Source organism: Macaca fascicularis, chromosome 8 (assembly GCF_037993035.2).
Source record: "Macaca fascicularis isolate 582-1 chromosome 8, T2T-MFA8v1.1".
In the NCBI taxonomy this organism is placed as follows: Eukaryota; Metazoa; Chordata; class Mammalia; order Primates; family Cercopithecidae; genus Macaca; species Macaca fascicularis.
Window position 1 is genome coordinate 13,104,230 of NC_088382.1, and position 12,586 is coordinate 13,116,815.

The window sequence follows — 12,586 nt, forward strand, 5'->3', positions numbered from 1 at the left end:
GCAGGTGTACATTTGTTCTTCAAAAGTTCTAATGGTATGAAATTAGAAATATGAATTTTTAAAATTCACGTGTTATGAACTCTGTTCAGTGATTTCCTCTGAAATGAGAGACTATTTGCAGACAAGGCAGTTGGCCTGCAGCTCTCCTTAGAACTGTCCTAAGACCTCGATGCCATCCTATGGTCTCTTCTTGGATGTGGGGTGCGCTGCTTGAAGCAAAACCAAAGGAAAGAACGTGGTCAGTGAGCATCACTACTGCAGCCAGCTCAACGCGCACACCCACTGGGAGGGGGGCCGGATCACTTAACATTGTAAATGCATTTAACACTAAACCAGCAAGTCAGCCAGGACTTTCTGTAACCAAACTGCCTGGCTCATGGGAACCTGACACTTGACTTTTCGGAAGAGAATACTTGCTTCTGTGGAGTGTCAATATTTGTCTCATTTCTTGAGACTTTGCTCAAAGTGATGAACATGTGTAAATTTGGACCTTTTTGTGTAAATTGGGCCACAGAGCTCTCTAGGCACAGTCAGGGGAGTAAAAGGCTGTGAAAGATGCCACCTGATGTGAGCCATGGCCAGGCACTTTGGAACCTGGGATCCCATCTCCAGCCTTTCAAAGGACATAGAGGAATATAAAATGCAGATGGGAGAGTTCATTTTTTGGGCATCTCTGTTCTTTTGAAATCGAAGTGCAAAGAAAAAGTTTTGCCTCGAGGTCTTATCCCACACTCGTTTTTCTCCAGAGGTTTTAAAATTTTCTTAACTGCTTTTTTCTCCCCCGAATCTTGGGGAACTTCTATCTTCATATCTTCTTAAAAGATATGGTTAAATTGAACACTGAAATTTAAAAACATGCTTTCATATTTTTCTTTTAACGATGTATCTGACATTGGTGAAGAACTAAGTGGGTGTATTGGTTTACTTTTTTTTTTTTTTTTTTTTTGAGACAGTCTTGCTGTCTACCCAGGCTGGAATGCAGTGGCACGATCTTGGCTCACTGCAGCCTCACCTCATGGTTCACGCCATTCTCCTGCCTCAACCTCCTGAGTAGCTGGGATTATAAGTGCCTGCCACCATGGCTTGTTCATTTTTGTATTAGTAGAGACAGGGTTTCAACATGTTGACCAGGCTGGTCTTGAAATCCTGACCTCAGGTGATTCTCTCATTGGCCTCCCAATGTGCTGGGATTACAGGCATGAGCCACCACACTCGGCCTGGGATATTCTTGATTGTAATTGTAATAGATCCCTTTAATAAAAACAGAACAACAAAAAAGCTGTCTGAAAAGTCTCAAAATTAAAGAGCTCGCTTGGACAGGGATTTGGACACCAGTTGAATGGCCCAGCACAAACCATAGTTACATGGGCCACTGGGCCTGTTAGATCCTTAGGGGTATTTGAAGTGGTGGGGATATTTGCATTTCTGCCTCTGGATATCGTGTTAGTATGAATTCGACTAGTGTTTGAGGGCCAGGTTCAGATCCGGGAAAGCAAGAGCCCCTGCTCTCACGGCACTTCTCTTCTATGTGTGTGTGTGAGGAAAATAGAAAGCATAAGATATTTTTTTCAATGAGCTGGGAAGATGGAAAAACAAGCTTAAGATGTTTACTTGTTCAGAAGAAGGAAAGTGCAAGGAATACTCAGCTTTGCTGCTGCTGAAGGAGGCCCCTGGCGGAGGCTGTTTCAGAGGTGGGGTTTCTCTGAGAAAGGCGGTAAGAGGCAAATAGGATGCCCCATCTGGTTTGCCAGAGATGGGGAAAGTTAATATCTCCAAAACAGCCTCAGCATTCTGGCAAAGGCTTCGGAAAATCAGCTAGGGTGTGGGACCCTTGTTGGCCGCTTGGTAGAAGGAAAACTTTGCTGGTCCTGAGGACTGTACTGTTCTTCCACTGCTATAAAGAACTACCTGAGGCTGGGTAATAAGGAAAAAAGGTTTAATCGGCATACAGTTCTGTGGGCTGTATAGGCTTCTACATCTGGGGACACTTACAATCATGGTGGAAGGTGAAGGGGAGGCAGGCATGCCTTCACATGGCTGGAAGGGGAGAGAGAGTGAAGGGGAAGGTGCCATGCACCTCCAAACAACCAGATCTCGGGAGAACTATCATGAGGACAACACTTGAGGGATTGTGATAAACCATTAGAAACCACCCCCGTAAGTCAATCACCTCCCACCAGGGCCCACCTCCAACACGGTTACAGTTCAGCATGAGATTTGGGTGGGGACACAGCCACACCACGTCAGGCTTCCCATTCTTCTCCTGCACATGCTTCGCAAATGGTTCTGTCATTTGTTTTTGTTTTTGTTGATACATAATATATGTACGTATTTTCTGAGTGCATGTGATATCTTGATTCATCCCTATGTTGATCAAATCTGGGTACTTGGGATGTCTTTCACTTGAAATATTTTCTTTTCCTTGTGCTGGTAATGTTCAAATTATTCTCTCCTAGCTGTTTTGATAATACACAGTAGATGACCCATTGCCATGCCCCTGTTGATTTGTCAATAGTAGGTCTTGTGCTCCCATTAGGCTGTGTGTTTGTGCTTGTTACCAGCCTCTGCGCATCCTGCTTATGAGTGGGCTCTGCTGGGCCCTGTTGACCCACTCTTGGCCTCCATGAGATCTGCTCTCAGCTCCTGCTTATGAGTGAGAACATGCGCCATTTCTTTGCTTGGTTCGTTCGCTTAATGTAATGTCCTCCAGCTCCATCCATGCTGTCGCGGATGACAGGGCTCTCCGCTGTGTGGTGGAGTATTGCTCCTGTGTATGTTCGGGCCACATTTCCTTCATCCCCTGTTGATGGGCACTCAGGTGATTCTGGACCTTGGCTGCTGTGGATGGTGCTGCATTGAAGCTGGGAGCAGTCACTGGCTTCATATTCGGGGGGCGTGAGCCACTTTGATGTTCTCAAGCAGCCTATCCCCAAAGCCCTCCGTGGAATGCCGCATTCCTTTGTGCCCATGGCTTCCACTGGGATGAACCCTTGGGAAGGGGCTTTGAACGCTTGGGTTTCTGTCTTTGGTAGCCCGCTGCACTGACCAAGCAGGGGTCCCAGTGACCCTGGACACCACCTCACATAAGGTCCAAAGATGTAGTTAGGTTCTTTTTTTAACTTAAAGAAAACGCTTTTGACCTGGTTAAGCTATAGCATTATCAGTTAGTGTTTTTCCTATTATAAAGGTGTATATTTTATTTTCTAAGAAGGAAAGAAATCCTGTTAAATACTCTAACCACAGATTAAATCATGTCAAGGAAAGGTACTATTTTGGGGGAAAATTGTCCCTTCATGTCAAAGATCAAGGAGGTGACTTTCATTATTTCATTGAGTTAATTATGAAATCTTAAGTGGTTTTGAGAAGACGAGCTGTGGATGCTGCAAGACATGAGACTGATGCTGATTTAATGTCAGTCAGCCCTGACAGAACGTAGCAAATATTTAAAGCTTGCTCCAGTATTGCTTGATAGATTGTAAGTTAATGTAAAGATCGGTTTGATGCTTTTATTATACAAAATACTATTGAGAAAAAGTTTGACAGCCAAGGAACCGCCTTCAACCAATTTCTTCCTAATTTCTATCACAGAAAAACTTGTCCTCTTAATTCCAGGATTTACTTTTGAAAAGTTCCTGTAAGGAGAGCAGAGGTATTGGTGGTTGAATGGTGACTTGAATTTAGGTGAAGATCGTTAAATATTTCATAGTCATGTTTGTCTTGGTGGTTTTAGCAATTTTATATTAAATTTAGAACTGCGAGTCAAACCAAATGTGTTCTTTTGCTTTTGTGATACTCCTTTGTATGACTATAGTGGTAAAGAATAATAAAATGTGTATAGGGTATTTTCTCTGTGTAGATGTTAGGATTTTTAGGGGAACAAATTAATTCTTCTAATAGACATTGTGCTGTGTGTTGGGTCCTTTGTGTATTAGTTGAATTACTATAATGAGGACCACTTGAAAGTATGTTTCTATACAAGATCTTTTATATGCTGCCTTGTGTTATGCAAAATCCTTCATCCTCTAAGAAGACTAAGGTAATGGGTTGGAGGAGAGGTTTAATTCCCCATTAGGTCTATTCCGAATGCCCAGAATTGAATGCAAGTATGAATTATGTTTTTGAAGTGGGGAGTGTGTGGTGGACTCCTTTTTAGGTCATGGGAGGGAGATAAAGCAAAGATCAGATTTGCTGATGAACATTTGTGCATATTCTAGTGCAGAAGTCATATGACTTGACTGCACCTGCGTACTCTGATTTTGGTGTCATTAGTGTCCGTAGCCACAAGCCTCAGCCGCCTCTGGGATCCACCCTGAGGGACTGTGGTGAGGGTTATTACAGAGTCATGTGTGTTAGCGAATGGCACAAATGGCCTTGTGGGCCTACTTTGGCTTTCTTTGAACCTGTAGATTGTTAAACTAATTTTAGTTTAACATTCTGAGGATTATAAATTGATTCTTGTCTAAGAAGAGGTTTCTGTTGTCTTTGAAGACAGGAGCCACAATACAGGAGGTCCCTGGCTCACAATGGTTACATTTGTGATTTTTTTTCAACCTTGTGATGGTGTGAACTAGTCACACTCAGTGCATTATTTGGCCCGAGATGGGCTGCCTGTGGATCAACCCGTTGTAAGTTGAAACTATTATGTCAAATGCACTTTCTATTTAGGATATTTTCAGCTTACGTTGGGTTTATTGGAACAGTTTCATCCCATGGTAAGTCAGGGAGCATGTGTGCTCATAAAAGTAGAGATGATCTCATAGATACCATTAGGTATAAAATCTCTGATGTTACAGAGATACGATGAAAACAATCAAGTGGGACTTGGAAGCCTTGGAGGGACTCACATTGTGGCTCCTGGAATGCAAACGTGAGCGCTACTGGCATCTGGATGTGACGTCTGTGCCTTCTGCTCAGCCCAGTGGGTTCTCAGCTGCTCTCGAGGGCAGAGAGGTCCAGCGTTCCTGTGTTTAGGTGTTTGAGCTGCCTTGAGGCTAGCTCAATTCTCACTGGTGTCTTCAAGGCTTTAGGCCTTCTGAACAAGCAGGAGGAAGGATGACTTTGTAGAGCTTTGGAAATCTCAACGGACTTCAGGGCCATCCCCCTTGGCAGGAGAGAGCCCCACTGGAGGCGAGCAGGGTGCCGTGCAGGCCTGTGCTGGGCCCAGGCATGTAGGGACGTTGTGAGGGCCACAGGACACAGATCGGTCTTGGTTCACAACTGGTGTCGATGGCCACGCAGCATTTGTGGCAGGTACATGAGTGCAGGGACGTGGGTTTTGGGGTGTGCGTCCTGGTTGCCTAGTTGCTTGGAAGACTCCTATTCAGACCCCAGCCTGAGTCACCGTGACAGGCCTCCCGCTTCACACACCACACGGAAGCCGTGGTGTCGGTCACTGACGCCCTCCAGATGTCAGAAATGCGTGTATATCTTCCCTGGTCTCAGGATGGGTCTTGTTTTGAGGTTATAGTAAATGTTCTTTAAGAGGGGTTTTGGATATTTTTTTGTTTGCAAGGAGGCAGCAGGGAGTGCTTGAGCAGTGAGATCCCCTTCCCAACCAATGAGAATTCAGATCACAGCAGGTAATTACGGCAGCGGGGCGAGTGGCCAATCCTGAACTGTGGCTATGGTTGGAGTGTTGCCCCGCGGACAGAACTTGCTGGGGCCTCGGTGGTCCCCTGTGGGGTGTGTGGAGCGCATGAACTGGGTGCTGCTGGGCCGTGGCTGGCTCCCCAGCCTGGGGTTTATGCAGGACTCGTTCTGAAGACAACTTGAAACCCAGGAAGCAGCACGAGAACGGGTTTGTGCGTTTCTGGATACTTGGTGCTTCCTAGTCTCAGTCGCTTTGCAGGCTCTGAGGGATCTCCCAGGAAGACTTGCACAGTCGGCCCCCGGGGTGGATGGGGCTGCAGCGGGTCTTGCAGGAGCTGGAAGTGGGGCGGGGGGTGAATGTCTCACAAGCGGGACCTTTCAAATGGGCCCAGCAGGATGCATCTGTGGAAATGGTGCCACCTAATGCAGGGCTGCGGGCAGCAGGGCCTGAAAGGCTACAGCGGGCTCTGTTTCTGCTCTCTGGAGAGAGTCTCTGCATGGTTTTCCTTGGTTTTTGTCTGTCTGGAGGCTGCTTCCCCCTTTCTTGGGCTTACCTAGCCTTCTGAGCTTCCTTATTGAGTATGACAAAGCCCTGAGAAGGCATTTTTATCGCATAATTATGTTATCCTGGTAGCAGGATAAATGATCTGCAAATGTGGGTGACTCAGTAGCTCTGAGGGTGTTCAATATCCAAGACAGAGGTGGGAATGAGATGTTCAGGCAGGCGTCAGAGGATCTGTTCTCTGCTTCCCACTGGGGCCCTGGTTTGCTGACAGTCTTCACACTCGATCCAAAATGGGGATAATGAAATCTCACGGATTCGGCTTCAGCTGAGAGCTCCCTCCAGCACAGTCTTGTGTGAGTAACAGTTTATATGTTTGGTGCGAAGGGCGGGCCCCAGTTGATCTTATTTGTGGTGGTGCTTATGGTGGCTTTTCCATAGGAATGTAGACTTTATTAGCTTTGGCAAGGAAATCCTGAGTAAATCTGAAGAACGTTTCAGGAAATTCTGGAACCTGCAGTGAATCTGTATGAAACTGAGATTTGGATTCTCATGATTTCCTAATGCTACCCCGAAGCCCAGCAGTTGAGATAGTCGTAGAGCTTCAGTTGTGCTTCCCAGTTCCCCATTTTAAAAGGAACACGTTGATTTCATCTAGAATGTTCTGATCTCTGAGTGCTGCCGGTGGAGTGACCAGCTCTCTGTGTCAGAGGGGAAGCCAGGGTTGCGCTTACGTCGTCGCGGCAGCTGGGAGCTGACCCTGGACCTCAGGCACCTGTGATGCTGACCATTTGCTGTAAACTCCAAGGGTGCATTTGTCTCCTTGGCGCTTTACAGTCTTCTGAAGCTTTTGATGTGTCTGCACTTTATAGCTTTTTCAGGAGTAGATGGCCTTTTCCCACACCCTTGGGCTGAGTTTTGTCAGAGGCTGGTGTGTGGGAAGCACCACACCCACATTCTGACAGGGAAGACTCTGGTGCCCAACTGAGGTCAGAGTGGAAATTTGTTTTTCCTTCCCTGCAGTCTGGTCCAGCTGCTCCCTGCTTGGTCAGAAGAAAATCATGCTTATCCAAGTCATAGGCAAACCCGCTAAGTCAAACATTTGTCTTCTTTCTTTAGTATACCCATTTCATTTATATGGGGCAATAGATAGAGAAATGTCTTTTAGGGGAAAATTAATTTCTTTAATTACAAAGAACTTTTTGGATAAAAACTGTAATCAAGAGGCTATTTTTGTAGAAAGAGCTAGTTAAATACTATAGTTGGAAAGCTCCTTATATTTGATCTTAAACTTGGGCCTGGTGTGCATGTCCACACGCTCGTGCTCATGACACCAGGCTCAACTGTGAACTACAGGCACTGGTACATACTTTCTGGTTGCTTTTTTGAAAGTCTTATTGCTTGGCCTCTCCGACTCAAATGTTGAGTTATGTTGATTCTGTTCAGAATGTTCATCCCTCTGTCTAGGGTCCAGTCGTCTTTCAGGGAGGAACCGTCTTCCTCATCTTTGTCTCCTACAGTATTGTATATTTAATAGTCAAATATTTATAGGTTACATGGGTGACTGATCTGTTCATTAGGAAAACAATGCCAATTTTTACATCATTAGAATGGACTTGTTAAATGATTATGTTAGTATAATGAAGTTTCCATGGCAAAAGAGGCTTTGCAGATGTGACTGTAAAGGACAGTGAGATGGGGGAGGACCCTGGGTTGTCCAGGTGGGGTCCAGTGTCCTCACATGTGCCTGGTTGAGAGGGAGTATGAGGGTCTGCCCCAGAGGAGGAGACCTGAGAAGGAGATAGAGGCCAGAGGGCTGTGGGGCTGAGGGCGGCGGGGGTGGGGGGGGGTGATGCAGGGGCCGGAGGGGCATGGGTCCAAGGGTGGGGCAGGGGCCAGAGGGGTGCAGGGCTGAGGCTGGGGCAGCGGTCGGAGGGGTGTGGGGCTGTGAGCCAAGCTGCATTGTGGCCTCTAGGAATTGGGAGACTCCAGGCAGGAACACAACCTACTTGACCCCTTGACTTCAGCCCTGGCACTCCTGACTTCCAGGGTTGAGAGGAGGTTTGCATTTGTGGTAATTTGTTGCAGCAGCAATAGGAAGTTAATGCATTGTATCTGTTCTTCACTTCCAAACCTTTGAAAAGTAACCCTGTTGTATCGGCCTTTTGTGTGCTCTAAATTCTAATGAGATGGTTTGTAGGAAATAATGGACACAAACGATGGCAGAACACAAAGTTGGACAGAAGCGGTGTCTTCTGTGGTTCTGTAGTTTGGGTCTGGGAAGTTAGATTTCGGTCACAGAGTGTGTGGTCTCGTTCAGCGTATACCGGAAATACTTGTTCAGAGCTCCTGGGGAAGTGGTCTTTAACACTGTTAGCATTAAAACTTCAAGCACATCAGGGACAGAGTTCCTGAGTCAGTGTTAGGTGAACTTTGAATAAGAGTGGGCATGTAGAATCTGCCCACTTTACTAGTATCAAGCAGCAATATCTTTTTTTTTTTTTTGAGATGGAGTCTCCTTCTGTCACCCAGACTGGAGTACAGTGGCACGGTCTCGGCTCACTGCAACCCCCGCCGCCTGTGTTCAAGTGATGCTCCTGCCTCAGCCTCCAAGCCTCAGCCTCCAAATTGCATGATTTATTTTCCTGTTTTATATACTTAGTATATGAAAACTCTGCAAACTTTATTAATACAAATGACATGCCAGAGCTTATGAGAATCCAGCATTTTCCCATGCAAATTAGTAGTAATGTGGAATTCCTGGGCTGGTTTGGTTTTATAAGATGTAGGGGAGGATTATTTGCCTAATTTCTGTGGAGCTAACAATTGTTAATCACCCAGCACTCTTACCTCCCCCAGCAGCTCAGGTGAGGGGTGTTACCCTTGCTGTCGAGAGGCGGGAGACTGAGGCTTAGATGAGCAGGTGACAGGTTACTATCCAGCCCCACCCACCCTGTAGTTTCCTGCCGTGGCTCAGCTGTCTTCCTGTGAGAAAGGACAGACACCTTGGTGCTGGGTAGAATTCCTTGTGAACCCTTTTCCATCCTTCAGGAAGTTCTTGCTTTACAGTGGTGGCTCATGGGGAGGCCTCTGGCCCACTGAGAAAGTGGCTAATGTAACATTACTGTCTCTGTCTGGCTGCTGTTGATTGGGTTATTTGTAAATAGACATTTATTGCTCACAGCTCTGGAGGCTGGGAAGTCCAAGGTCAAGGCACCTCTGCAGATCTGGTGCCCCAGGGCCTGTGGCTCACAGACGGCAGCATCTGGCCAGGTCTTGCATGGCAGCGGGCATCTCATCAGGCCTCACATGGTGGAGGACAAGAGGGCTCCTTCAGGTCTCCCAACAAGGACACCAAACCCAGTCCTGAGAGCGGGACCTCCCAAAGGCCCCACCTCTTAATGTATCCCATCGGAGATGGTTTCAGCATGAGGTTTTGGGGACATTCAGGCCAGAGCCATTGTTCTGCTGCTGTGTTAGGGCTGCCATGGCATCATTACTGCAACAGAGCTGCAGCCTTCTCATCTGCATTTGCTGCAGGAGGAAGACGCAAGTGCCTGTGCAAGTTGGGGTTCGGTGCAAGAAGTGGAGACCCTCTGGGAATCTTAGCAGGAGGAACTTAAGGGCTTTGAGAACTGACACCTTAGGACTGTAGTTTTCTTCAGACTGTAAAAACCTTGGTGTGTGACAATACTGAACATTGCCTGAGCCCTGTGATCCTGTAAAACACTGATTGTTAAGACATTCTCCTTCCCCACAACTATGCCCCTACGTTGTTTACTGCAAGAAGCCCCTTCCCATGTGGCTTAGGCTGACTTGCGAATGACCATTTACTGAGGACAAGCCCAGGCACAGGCCTTCAAACCTCCCCATCTCTGCCTTATAAGTGATTAACTAAACTGCCTGTTCCCACTGATCAATCAGGACAAAACGCTTGTTAGCCAAATCTTGGTTCCTCCTCTTCTCTCCTTACCCGAACCTGAGTCCCCTCTGAGGAAACCTCTGATCCCCAATCAGCCACCCCATCGCTTGCTTCCCCAACCACTTCCTCCTGGCCTTGTTTCCCCTTCCCTGTGAAGGAGGGAGAAGTTCTGGCTGCTCTGAGATGCTGGGAGGCCTGCCGTTGGAGCAGTGGGCACCTCCCACCTTGAAATGGTTCTTCGTGGTGCAGTTGCACCTAGGTAGGTGGACTTGTCTTTGTTGCCTTCCACAGAGGATGGTTAGGGTGGGCAGGAAAGAATTCTCTGCTACAAATCTGCATTCCAGGCTGTTTCCAGAAGTGGGAATTCTCATGCCCTGAAGTCTGGGAATGAATTTCTAGTTTCCCAGCTTCAGGTGGAGTTGAAAATGAGTGAGGCAACCCACCACACCCATCTGGAGCCAGGAACTAGAGCCGTTTTTAAAGTGGCAGTTTCTCCATAAGATTAGCAAAAAAAATGCACTCAGCACATTTCTTTCTCATATGCATTTGGCCATCTGAAATGGGAATGGTGGTTTTTGAAGCATGGATGTAGTTTTAAATTTTGAGTATTATAACCTTTAATGTAGCTTGTTAGAATGTTGACCTGATTATCTGGAGATTTACTAAACCTTTGGAGTAGTAATAATGAGTTGATCTATATGACTTTGCTTTCTAGGATGCAATGAAAGTACTATAATTAAAACCTCTGCAGTTGGGTGCAGCAGGCGATTGGCCAAAACAAATTCTTCCTTTTGGTTTTCTTTAACCAAACAAGGAAGTAGAGTGTAGGCTGAAGTGGCAAATTCATTTCAGAGCACGCCAGAGCCCTCAACGATAGAGCAGCCTTCTCAGGTGAACGTGTAACGTGCCTTGAGTCTTGGCAAGCCTGGCTACTGATGTGTGCACGTGACACCACGGAGCCACACCTAGGAAGATGTGGTTTCTGTAGCAAGATTTGGAAAACCAAAGTGCAACTTAATTATCCAACTTTGTTACAGAAAGAGCTTTGACCAGATGGCCAAAGACCTGATTCTCTTATGATCGAGACTTGGTTATAAAATTGCCCTTACTTGGTGCCAATCAGTGTTGGTCCACAGTGGTACTCCTCCAACCTCACTGAATAGTTTGGAGACTGAACTGAGACTGTGAAAATCTCCTTAAGGTGAAAAGGGCTCTGGGGCACCCGGAAATATCCGCACACCCGTGGCCATTCCCCTTTAAGGTGGAAAGGACTGCTGGGTCACGCGAGAGCATCCGCACACCCGTGGACGTCCTCTTTAAGGTGGAAAGTGCTGCTGGGTTGCCCAGCAATATCCGTACACCCGTGGCCATTGTGGCTGTCCCTCTTTCTGCTCAGTCACCTCTGTGTTCCTGCATTCAGGCTTTGGGACACTCATGAGCAGCTTGTCCCCTGGGCTAGTGAGGAAGGAGTGGGAGGTTGTTCTGAGGCTCTGTCACCATCTGCCCTGTCGTGAGCTGGGCAAGGCAGCGGCAGTGACCCCGGAGGAGTCTGGTCAGTGAGGGCTCCGGCAGGAAGTGCGAGGCTTGGGGTGGCTCTGCCAGTCGTAACCAAATGTCTTCCCTCTTATTTCCATGATTCCTTCTAGTTCTGCGCCTTGCACTGCAGAGTCTCTGTGTGTCTATAAATACACATTAGTTACGATACAGGTGCCTCTTTCCCCTCTGGGGCTGGGCCTGGGGAGTAAAGTGCAAGACCCCCTTACTGCTGGATGCCCACCAGCACGAGGCACTGCCTGCCCTGCTAACTAATGCCTTCAGCGAGTCCTGGAAGTCCCCTCCTGAGCACCTGGCCTGTTGACAGTGTACACGGGAGACATATGAGCTCCCCTTGCCCCACCCTGAGCAGAGACTGGGGAGGCGGCGGCAGCAATGTCCCCCATGGTGTATCCTCGGTGCATGGAGGAAAAGTCTGTTCATGCTTAAAACAGCCCATCCTCTCGAAAGCAGGGGGACAACCACATTTCCATCTGGAATCTTAAAAAAGGGCCCTTCTCTTTGAGAGAAGAAGAATGTGGCATGTATGTGTGTACCTCCTTTTTTTTTTTTTTTTTTTTTTGAGACGGTCTCCCTCTGTCACCCAGGCTGGAGTGCAGTGGCGCAATCTCAGCTCATTGCAAGCTCCGCCTCCTGGGTTCAGGCCATTCTCCTGCCTCAGCCTCCCGAGTAGCTGAGACTACAGGCGCCTACCACCACACCTGGCTAATTTTTTGTATTTTTAGTAGAGATAGGGTTTTACCGTATTAGCCAGGATGGTCTCGATCTCCTGACCTCGTGATCCGCCCACCTCAGCCTCCCAAAGTGCTGGGATTACAGGTGTGAGCTACCGCACTGGGCTGTATGTGTGTACCTCCTTACAAGTCTTGCCCGACCTTTGCATTTAAAAATTATTGAAAAACTTAAGGATGTAACTGACAAGAACTTTATAGGTTTCTCCAAGTAAAAATTTGGAAAAGTTAAGTGAACCCATAATGTGTTTATTAGTCCCACACTTGGATTTTAAAGGTGGGTAAAAC